Raw genomic sequence first — 11,508 nt, 5'->3', positions numbered from 1 at the left:
TAGTGAGCGATGACTCTGACTGTGATTCAAAACCCAGCTACAAAACACTTGCTAAAATTGCAACTGAACAACAGAAAGCTATGGAACATATTCAAAAACTGTTAGACAGAAGCGATGATCTGTTGGGTGCTGAAATGACTCGATCTGAATCCTTAATTGAAGACATAAAAAATCTTCACGTTAAGTATCAGGAACTTGAAGATCGTCTTGATACTCTCTCAACAACTCATGAAAAGCTTTCCTATGATTATCTTCAAAGGAAGCAAGAACTTGAGAAATTGAGAGCGGCTCATGAAGATCTTCAAAAGGAAAACGAGTCACTTCGCGCCGAACAGATCAGTTCCGCTCAGGAAGGATTTGAACCACCATGTCTTAAATGCATTGAGCGTGATAATGCTACTTCTGTTGCTGAATGTTCCACTGCTACTGCTGTTGCAATATCTTCAACTGTTGATGTGGTAACTAACCCCTCTGCTGAGGATACCACTGCTATTGCTGATGAGAATGCTAGGTTGAAGACATTGCTTGAAACAGGGATGTACAAAAGTCTTAAAGGACATCAGACATTATGTGATGTCCTCAAGAAGCAGATTCTGAACCGAAACCCTAGGAAAGAGGGTGTTGGGTTCGTGAGGAAAATAAATGCAGATGGCTCTTACTGGAAACCTGAGCAGTACCCCAAAACCACATGGGTTGCTGCAAAGGAACTTTCAGCAGATCCATCCAATTTATCTGGCTTCACTTGTGCTAACCCCATTATCATTGATGAATCCTTTGATGCAAACTATAAACTGTTTAAGAATCAGAATGGTGAAGTGTTTGCCAGGTACATTGGTACTAACTGCAGGAATGGACCGCCTATGAAGAAGATCTGGGTTCCGAAAAAGTGTCTGGAAAATCTTCCTGTGAATGTCTTCATGACACCTCACTAGAAGAAGACAAACCTCAGACCAAAGGCTTCATATGGTCCAAAGGCTTCATACAAACAGAGGACTCACCTGAGTCACACTAACGCAAATGTTTTGCAGGGAAACCATACTCAGGCATATGAATATGAGAGCGGTTCATCGAACCGTCATGTTCATATGACCAAAAATTATTCTGCTTATTCTTATGAGTACTATTGTCCACCTGCAAGACTGTTTGCTAAGGCTTCAAAGCCAAAATTCTCAGATGCTGCACTTAGACTTATTGCTTCTAAGCCACCCTTGAAGATGTGGGTGGTTAAGAAGGCTTAACTCTCTTTTGCAGGGAAAGGTCTCCAGCAGAAAACCAAAATCTTCTGACGCTATTGCTGGGGACCTTAAAAATCTTGTAGGGCGCAAGATAAAATGCCCGAATGGCATCATTATGTACTTCGTTCCTGAATCGCATGCTACTCCATCTGCTACTTACGTCCCTATTAAGTCACTAATCTGGTCTACGTTTCAACATCAATTTTTGCTTCACATACTCTTCGCTGAAGTCCTATCCCCTCTCTAAACTGTCTATGCTCTGTAAAGGGTACAACACAGCGACTAGTCTCACCCAGAGTACTTGTTCTAAGAATCGGATTTATTGCGCTGATGACAGTATGTGATGTGGTACACAACGAATCACGACGTTGGCAAAAGTATAGCCGTTTCTTAATTGGTACTCAACATTTTACGTTTTCCCTTATTTTTTGAGCCACCAAAAACCGCATGAGTGCATAGAAGTTCACAACAATCACAGGTGATCCGCTGGAATGGCGTGTGATGATTGTGGCTCGAAAAGTAGAGTCGATTGTTGTCTGACGAGGTTAGAGTTGCGGGCACTCCAGGATTCAAGCGACATGGTATGGTGATAAGATAACCAGGCCACTAAGTTGCACAGTCCACGGTTGAGCTTACCAAGCTTGACATGCGTGCTCCTGTCTGCACTACATGCGCACAATGGCGATTTGAATATGACGTACGTGAGAGGTGATTGTGGGAAAAGTGATCGTAGGGACCCTCCTTTGGGCAAGCTTGGTACTTGAAGAGCGATGCAATATTCAAAGACATAGGCTCGCGATACACTATGTTTGAAAGGTCGACCAGGATTATAGGGTCCTTGACTTGGTAAACGTGGTAGAATCACGCTTTCTCAGAGCAGGTGTACGCATCAACATTAGACGTCAAGGTCTGTGGTGTTTCTATTTGCTACAACAGTAATGATATCCGGAGCAGATTCCGGCTATTACGGCATCTGGGCAGCTGATGGTGCATCGTCCTCCTGCAGAGGACCGGCCTATCGTCTACTTATAGGTTCGAGATGCCGAAGAGCTTGCTTGACCCCAGTCGCTTGAAGTCCGCGAGTATGAGAAGAGACTAATGTTCATGAGAAGGGCAGTCGGAGGGCCGTCAAGTTCATAGAACACAGATTCAGCGTTATTGCACTGCCTGTGAAAGCAGGGAAGAGACAAGGACAAAACATCCTTCGAAGACAATCATGCTACTACACCCAACCTCCTGTGTCCGCCACACCGGCTCCCACGTGCATCTCGCGCCCTGCTCCAACTCATCGGTAGGGCGAGAGGAATTTTTTTTTTTCCTTTGCTACTCCTTCTACTGCGCTTGCAATACGTTGAATGCGCGATGGGTGTGATTGTTCAGAATGGATTATGAAATGTCCCAGTATACTCAGATATACTTGCGCCGTGCATAAAAGTACCGAGTCTCTTACACAGTAGCTAAAGTGCCGGGATGTTCTTCCGCACGCTCCACAGCGGGGTTTACAGCTAGTGCCTATCGGAGCGGAAGGAGCTGTATAGTTTCGATATTGTTAGGTCTCAAGAGTATAGAGCACATCAGGAAGTGACAATTGGAGCCACTCTGAGAGATGAGATTACCAGATACACCATCCACGTGACTATGATACAGTGGAACTTGGTACGATCACTGTCGATGTGTGAGCATCTACAGTACTGGAACTCCTCTCTATTTTCCACATGGAGGCTCGGTACGCACTGGTTAAGCTTCTATTCCGAGCGAGAATGGCGCTGCGTCAGAAGCCAGAGCAACAGACGAGGCACACACTGCTTCTATCGAGGGGCCAGTTGGAGACACTGGGCCAGAACAAATGCTGTTTTAGGTATTGATATACGAGACAGCTAGAGCCAATTGACTAAATAGTCCCAGGATGGAGCGCGGATGAGCCATTGACACTGCAGTGATTGCGCGATCTATACCGTTGGCACATCAATCGGTGCATCTTATGTCTCAGCTAAGCTTCAATGAACATACCGGATCAATCGGTGTAATCGTAGCTGTAAGGACAGCTCTGATATCTGACCCGCAAAGCCTCGAAAGCCAACGCTCGCTAGTTATATACTAGATTCAGGAGTATATTGGTACGCATTGCTAAAGGAGCGGGGACTACAATGGAACTCGTACACACCTCCATCATCCAGTCACACATAGTAATTATTCGCACCAGAAAGCGACATTGAGCGGCTTTATGCTTGGATATGGAGACCAGAATATCACACTCCTATCATGAGTCTGTGCAATCTCTTTCTCCATTCCAGTACAAAAAGTGTTGGAAACAGTGGATTGCGGTTTGATGAGACAAGATGGTTCCACGCAATGTAGATGTGGCCTTAATCTGACCTCTAAGAGGGTTAGATGAAAGTGCCAGCATAGTGAACCTCTAAAGCGAGAGGCTTAATGCTTGACTGGAACTGGAGAGATATTATTGCTCAAACCGCATTTGCTGCATGCATCTCATTATTCCATCCTGATGAGAAGATGTATACTATCATCATTAGCAGTCGAGGTTAATCCGCTGCCCCTGATCTTACACCGATTGAAGACACCATGCTGAGTCACTTTGGTGAGCGCTGATCAAGACAACCGCTCCGATCCCCACACGACCGTATGAGTGAGGCAGAGCAGAGATCGTGACGCGCAGGCGGCCCTGATCCAGGTACCTCGTGTGCCAATATGAATTGCGAAGTAATTGACAGCATAATTGACAGCATCATGCAACCGGTCCAATCACGGTTCTGTCCTCGAGAGTGGGGTGGTCTAATCCTCAACTCGATAATACCCAGCCTCCACCCTGTTGTCGGAAACCTGTTAACTGTGGCGAGAGACTTTGCATATGTCGGATTGATCAATTTGATTCTCTCAACGTCAACCACAGACAGTGAGATGAACGCCTGCCTATCTGAGAGGACCTCGGAGAGAATGGAATTAATGCTCACTGCACATTAGTATGGATCACGCATGCAAGGGGTGCTACAGACGAGTAATTAGAGTCTGCTCACATACTGAATAATGTATGGAATCCTACTGGTACTATGCAATATCGTAAGGTCTCGATCGGACGATGCTGAGCCGGAAGCAGCAACTCACTCAATCCTATTTGTGAGTCACCGGAACTGGATATACCCGTTTAAGCTCCATCTGATTCATAGGGCAACGAGTAAGCGAGAGCATGACGCCAACGAGCGGTGGATGCGACAGATGTCTGCTACAGAGAAACCAATCGCTCTCTGTAAGGAGAGATGCTCAAGTCTCCTACTGGATCCATCGGTTTCGGTCAGGATATACCAAGTGGAGGGCATTGACCTAGTGTCGATCTCGAAATCTGGAAGGCTAGAGTTTGTTTCGCGATTGCTACAGGCTTCGAACAGGACCATAACACATTCACTCATAGCGTCGGTGCGGCGGGCCGAACAGGCGGTCATGATGAACGTGGCTAAGACCATGGGCAAGAATCAATGCTCTGATAACTACTTCTATAGCCGATCCAAGACTGGCCAAGCAACACAGCTCGCAATATTAGTCAGTAGCAAGAATTGAAAGAGACCTGAGTACGGTAGATCATGCACTTCTAAGAGCTTATCGTGTCTGATCTGAAATACCAAAACATACTAAGATCACCATATGAGTAAGACACCAAGTCTCGGTGGTCAAAACCCAAAGCGCAATCTTAACGCGCGCAGCTTAGGGTAATGGGTCCCGCAATCCAGATGCCAGCCTACCATAGGGGCGGATGGCCCGTCTAAGCGTATGACACACTCAAAAGTACTCCTGAAAGGAGGCAGCGGAAAACGAGCGTAATTGTATCTCTGAGGCTCCCATGGGTATCGTGCCTCTCCTGACTGAAATGTTAAATCACCGTAACGTCACTAGCTTGAGACTTATGGTGGAAATTGATGAGATGGTTAGCCAACATAAGAGTAAAGTCGTGATGGATCACGATTATCAGAGACGGCTAAGCCACTATGTCAGAGGCTAGCCTACTGGTTGACATGATTGATAGATCTTGTCCTAGAAAGTACAGTGAAGAGCTTTGGAATATATGACGGTCCTAAGAGCAATATACCTCCTCTGGTCAGTTATAATATACATCTCATGAGGATGGGCCTGAGGAGAGTTACATGACAATGTTCGGTCTTTCTTTATCGAGAGGGACGGAAGTTCAAATATATCAGACACATAACCGCAATTGGCATAAGCTTCATAGCTCTCAATGAACAAGCATCTCAACGCGATTGGCCTGAAGAAGTTCGGTCCACATTCCGGCACACGAGACTACGAAGTCATCAAACAGATGTTCGTCAAACTAATAGCCAACAGTCCGGCCACAAGAATAGATCCGGGACTCTAAACACGAGATATCTCCGCCTCTACTATCCAGGACTGCACGCACTCAAGGGAAGTAACTTCAGTTGCAGACATTATCGCATTAATAGTGTTTTCATTATCAATAGGTGAGTGTTCATTACCAGACTGAGTTTCAGCATCAGTAGATAGAAGTTTCATTATCATTATCAGGAGGTTTTTCTATTTCAGGTTCACTAGAAGCATGCAAAGTCCTATCATTTTTCTTCTTCTTTTTCTTTCTAGAAGGACTAGGTGTAGTGGTGTTGTTCCTTTGTGAATCTGTTCATTTTTTGGGTGTCCCTCAGGATAAAGTGGTTCCTGAGTCATTTTACCTCCTCTAGTTGCAACTCTAACAGCAAAGTCATGTATATTATTATTCATTTCATCTAGCAACTCTCTTTGAGATTTAGCAACTTGTTCTAACTGGGTTTGAACCATAGAAGCATGCTTTCCAACACCTCTAACATCATTTGAGATTCTAAATAACAAGTCACTCAAGCAATCATATCAGAATTGTATTTCAATTGTTTCATAACATTTGCATTGAAGTGATCTTGTTTTCTAATATAGTTTTCAAACTCATAAAGGCATTGGCTAGGTGCATATTGTGAGGATTGTCATTATCATTGAACTTCATTAGAGAATTTACCTCTACCACCTTAGGCAGTGGTGGTGTATTAAGCCCATGTATTTCTTCAATAGGAGGTAAATTTTTAACATCCTCAGCTTTAATACCTTTTTCCTTCATAGATTTCTTTGCCTCTTGCATATCTTCAGGACTGAGATATAATATACCCCTCTTCTTGGAGTGGGTTTAGGCGGTGGTTCAGGAAGAGTCCAATCATCATAATTTTTCAATATGTTATTCAATAATTCTTCAGCTTGTCCAATAGTTCGTTCCCTGAAAACACAACCAGCACAACTATCTAGGAAGTCCCTAGAAGCATCGGTTAGTCCATTATAGAAGATATCAAGTATTTCATTTTTCTTAAGAGGATGATCAGGCAAAGCATTAAGTAACTGGCAAAGCCTCCCCCAAGCTTGTGGGAGACTCTCTTCTTTAATTTGCACAAAGTTAAATATTTCCTGTAAGGCAGCTTGTTTCTTATGAGCAGGAAAATATTTTTCAGAGAAGTAATAAATCATATCCTGGGGACTACGCACACAACCAGGAGCAAGAGTATTGTACCAAGCTTTAGCATCACCCTTTAATGAGAAAGGAAATAATTTGAGAATAAAGTAATAGCGAGTTTTCTCATCATGAGTAAAAAGGGTGGCTATGTCATTCAACTTAGTAAGATGTGCCACAACAGTTTCAGTTTCATAACCATGGAAAGGATCAGATTCAACCAAAGTAATTAACTCTGGGTCGACAGAGAATTCATAATCCTTATCATCAATAAAGATAGGTGAAGTAGCAAACTTAGGATCACATTTCATTCTAGCATTCAGAAGATTTTTCTTTATACTTGCATAATAATTTCTCTAGATCATCTCTATCCTTACAAGCAAGAATATCTCTAGTTGTCTCCTCATTCATAACATAACCTTCCGGTACCTTAGGCAATTCATATCTAGGAAGGCTAGTTCTAGCAGGTGTTTCAGGAGTTTCAGTTTCAAGCTCATCATCAGATTCAACAACATCATGTTGTATTACTCTAGCAATTTGTTTATCAAGAAATTCACCAAGTGGCACATCATCATTATCAAGCAAGGTACTAGCATCATCATAAGCATTATCCATAGCAGAGGTAGCATCATCAATAACTTGCGACATATCAGAATTAATAGCATGTGGTGGTGTTGCAAGTTTACTTATAACAGAAGGTGAATCTAAAGCAGAACTGATGGCAGTTCCTTACCTCCTCGTCTTTGAGGGAAAAATCTTAGTCTTAGCATCCTTCAGATTCTTCATAGTGATAATATGATAATAATCCCAAGTGATCAACAAATATAGCTATGCTCCCGGCAACGGCGCCAGAAAAAGGTCTTGATAACCCACAAGTATAGGGGATCGCAACAGTTTTCGAGGGTAGAGTTATTCAACCCAAATTTATATATTCGACACAAGGGGCGCCAAATAATATTTAAAGGTATTAGCAGCTGAGTTGTCAATTGAACAACACCTGGAGATTAATTATCTGCAGCAATGTGATCAGTACCAAACTAATATGATAATTTTGATAATAGTAGCAGTAGCAATGATAACGGTAACAACGATTGCAATGATTTTGTAACAAGTGTAACAGTAACGATAGTAGTAGTAACTTAGCAAGAACAATATAGGATAAATTCGTAGGCATTGGATTGGTGACTTGTTGGATCATATTCATCATGAGACAGTTATAACCTAGGGAGATACGACACTAGCTCTAGTTCATCAATATAATAGTGATATGTGCTTATCGAAAGAACTTGCATGACATCTTTTGCCCTACCCTCTCATGGCAGCGGGGTCCTATTGGAAACTAAGGGATATTAAGGTCTCCTTTTAATAGAGAACTGGAACAAAGCATTAACACACGATGAATACATTAACTCCTCAAACTACGGTCATCACCGGGAGTGGTCCCGACTATTGTCACTCCAGGGTTGCCAGATCATAACACGAAGTAGGTGACTATATATAACTTGCAAGATCGGATCTAAAACATGGATATAATGATGATAACATAAATGGTTCAGATCTGAAATCATGGCACCCGGGCCCAAAGTGACAAGCATTAAGCATGCCAAAGTCATACTAACATCAATCTTAGAACATAGTGGATACTAGGGATCAAGCCCTAACAAAACTAACTCGATTACATGATGAATCTCATCTAACTCCTCACCGACCAACGAGCCTACGAAGGAATTACTCAGTCACTGTGGGGAGCATCATGGAATTGGCGATGGAGAAGGGTTGGTGATGACGAAGAACGAAGATCCCCCTCTCTAGAGCCCCAAACGAACTCCAAATCTGGCCTCCTGATGAAGAACAAGAGGTGACGGTGGCTCCATCTTGTGGATCGCGATAATTCTTTCTCCCTGATTATTTTCTAGAAAAATAGGATTTTATAGCGTCGGTTTCAGGGTCTGCGGGGCCACCAGGTGGGGACAACCCACCTGGGCGAGCCAGAAGAGGGGGCGCGCCCTGGTGGGTTGTGCCCACCCAGGTGCCCCTCTCCGATAGGTCTTGGCTCCAGAAATACTTGTTTATCGTATAAAAATTCCTCGCAAAGTTTTGTTCCATTCCAAGAACTTTTATTTTTGCACAAAAACAACATCATGGTAGTTCTGCTAAAAACAACATCAGTCCGGGGTTAGGTTCATCTAAATCATGCAAATTAGAGTCCAAACAAGAGGAAAAGCGTCAGGAAAAGTAGATACATTGGAGACGTATCAATCGTTGGTGATGACGATGACGATGATTTCCCCCTCCAGGAGGGAAGATTCCTCGGCAGAACAGCTCCATCGAAGCCCTAGATTGGTTCTGCCCAAGTTCCACCTCGAGACGGCAGCGCTTTCCTGAAAGCTTCCTCCTCTTTTTTTCTAGGACAAAACCCTTCATATAGCAGAAGATGGGCACCGGGGGCCTCCCAGGTGGCCCACAAGGCAGGGGGCACGCCCAGGGGGGTAGGGCGTGCCCCCACCCTTGTGGATGCCTAGTGGGTCCCCTCTGGTGCTTTCTTCGTCTAATATTTTTGAAATATTCCAAAATAATTCTCTGTAACTTCTCAAGACTTTTGGAGTTGTGGAGAATAAGTCTCTCAGATTTTTCTCCTTTTCCAGTCCAGAATTCCAGCTGCCGACATTCTTGTTGGGGAACGTAGTAATTTCAAAAAAATCCTACGCACACGCAAGATCATGGTATTGCATAGCAACAAAAGGGGAGAGTGTTGTCGACGTACCCTCGTAGACCGAAAGCGGAAGCGTTATCACAACGCGGTTGATGTAGTCGTACGTCTTCACGATCGACCGATCCTAGTACCGAACGTACGGCACCTCCGCGATCTGCACACGTTCCGCTTGGTGATGTCCCACAAACTCACGTTCCAATAGAGTGTCGAGGAAGATCTTCGTCAGCACGACGGCGTGATGATGGTGATGATGAAGCTACTGGCGCAGGGCTTCGCCAAAGCACTACGAAGATATGACCGAGGTGGATTATAGTGGAGGGGGGCACCGCACACGGCTAAGAGATCAATGATCAACTTGTGTGTCTATGGGGTGCCCCCTGGCCACATATAAAGGATGGAGGGAGGAGGAGGCCGGCCATCATAGGGCGCGCCCAAAGTGTGGAGTCCTACTAGGACTCCCTAGTCCTAGTAGGATTCCACCTCCCACATGGAATAGTAAAATGGGAAGGGAGAAGGAGAAGGAAGGAAGGGGGTGCCCCCTTTCCCTAGTCCATTTCGGACCAGTCCATGGGGAAGGGGCGTGGCCACCCTTGAGGCCTTTCTCTCCTTTCCTGTATGGCCCATTAAGGCCCAATACGAATTCCCGTAACTCTCCGGTACTCCGAAAAATACCCGAATCACTCGGAACCTTTCCGATGTCCGAATGTAGCCTTTCAATATATCTATCTTTACGTCTCGACCATTTCGAGACTCCTCGTTATGTTCCCGATCTCATCTGGGACTCCGAACAAGCTATCTCATCAAATCACATAACTCATAATACAAATCGTCACAGAATGTTAAGCGTGCGGACCCTACGGGTTCGAGAACTATGTTGACATGACTGAGACTCATCTCTGGTCAATAACCAATAGCGGAACCTGGATGCTCATATTGGTTCCTACATATTCTACGAAGATCTTTATCAGTCAAACCACATAACAACATATGTTGTTCCCTTTGTCACCGGTATGTTATTTGCCCGAGATTCGATCGTCGGTATTGAAAGTGCGTTATATCGACTAGAGGGGGGGTGAATAGGCGATTTTTATGAAAGTCTTCAAAACGTGGAGTTATGAAGACAAACAGTGAAGATTATGCCTATTACTATGCAGCGGAAGTTAGATTACACTAGGCCAGCCATGGTCATGTATTCAATAGAGTGAAAGCACAATGACAAACAGCTTCAGTGTAATAGGATCAGGTAGGAAGAAGTTATGAAGCCAAACAGATCATACATTCACGTTGTGAAGACAAAAGATAAAGCAAGCATGCAATGGCTTCACAATGAGTAACAGTAAGAAAAGGAAGTGAAGATGAAACCAGTGACTCATTGAAGACAATGAATTGTTGGACCAGTTCCAGTTGCTGTGACAATTGTACGTCTGGTTGGAGCGGCTAGGTATTTAAACCTTAGGACACACAGTCCCGGACACCCAGTCCTGAACACACAGTTCAGGACACCAAGTCCTCACCGTATTCTCCTTGAGCTAAGGTCACTTAGTCCTCGCCCAATCACTCTGGTAAGTCTTCAAGGTAGACTCCCAAACCTTCACAAACTTCGTTCACTGGCAATCCACAATGTCTCTTGGATGCTCTGAACGCGACGCCTAACCGTCTGGAGGATTCACAGTCCTCAAGTGTAATAAGTCTTCAGATCACACAGACAAGAAGACTAAGTGATGCCCAATTTACTCTGGCTCTGGGTGGTTAGGGCTTTTCTCCTCACTAGGAATTTTTCTCTCAAAGGCTTCGAGGTGGGTTGCTCTCAAACGACAAAAGCCGTGCACTGAAATCTGAGCAGCCAACCGTTTATGGTTGTGGGGGTGGGCTATTTATAGCCACTTGGCAACCCGACCTGATTTGTCCGAAATGACCCTGGGTCACTAAGGAACTGACACGTGTCTCAACGGTCAGATTTCAAACTCTCATGGCAACTTTACTTGGGCTACAAGCAAAGCTGACTTGTCCGGCTCTGGACAAGATTCGCTCTCATTGTCTTCACTCGAAGA

This window comes from Triticum urartu, chromosome 6 (assembly GCF_003073215.2).
Source record: "Triticum urartu cultivar G1812 chromosome 6, Tu2.1, whole genome shotgun sequence".
Taxonomy (NCBI): domain Eukaryota; kingdom Viridiplantae; phylum Streptophyta; class Magnoliopsida; order Poales; family Poaceae; genus Triticum; species Triticum urartu.
The sequence above is the reverse complement of the archived record's forward strand: the minus strand, read 5'-3'. Positions refer to the sequence as shown.